The sequence below is a fragment of the Teleopsis dalmanni genome, chromosome 1 (assembly GCF_002237135.1).
Source record: "Teleopsis dalmanni isolate 2A chromosome 1, ASM223713v2, whole genome shotgun sequence".
NCBI classification, from domain to species: domain Eukaryota; kingdom Metazoa; phylum Arthropoda; class Insecta; order Diptera; family Diopsidae; genus Teleopsis; species Teleopsis dalmanni.
This window is the reverse complement of record NC_051846.1, coordinates 155382676-155383484: the sequence shown is the minus strand read 5'-3', so window position 1 is coordinate 155383484 and position 809 is coordinate 155382676.

Here is an 809-nt window from a genome sequence, read left to right as displayed (position 1 = left end):
AATATTTTATGCTTAATTTGATTCAGGAGAGGTATTACATTTTTGTTTTTAGTTATTGGTGTAGATAAAGATGCTGCAGATAATAGTAGTGTACTGAAATTGATTATTGCATTATTAATTTCCTCTTTTGTTATTAGTGGTACATTTATAACTAATTGTTCTTCTATCAGCTCACGATATGTATCCCAATACGTTTTGTGATTGTAAGTATTATTGTTCGTATTGTTTATATGAGGAGTTGTGCTGTAAACTAGTACTAACGGTAAGTGACAGCCCAGCGCTGGAATGTATGGAAAGGTTATTCACATTTATGCTTTTGATTATAAAAAAGTCAATTAGATCTAGTTGCTTACTTGGGTTACTTAGCTAGTAGGCTTGTTCACCAGAACTTATAAATTTTGCTTTATATTCATTCAATGCAGTGTGAAGATTTTTGCCCTTTGCGTTTGTTAATATAGTGATTCTCATTTCAAAATTTTTGGGTTGACTTTAACTAAGAATCTTTGACCAAGAGATTTAAGGAAATTTAAATACCTGTCTTTCGTATTTGAAACCTTTGGAGGACAATAAACAGCAGCAGATCATGTCAATCTTCAGTCGTTATTGGGTTCGCTTGTATTTGTCCTGTGCTATGATTTTCTGATTCTGAGGTGACTATGCAGTTTTTTATAAAGATGGCAGTTCCACCGTGTGATTTTCCATCGAGATGGTAATTTTAAAAGTTAAAATTGATTTTGTATATATATAAATGTATAGAAAAAAAATAATTTAAAAATGAATAAATGCCTTTTACTGCAAATTCTTTTCTT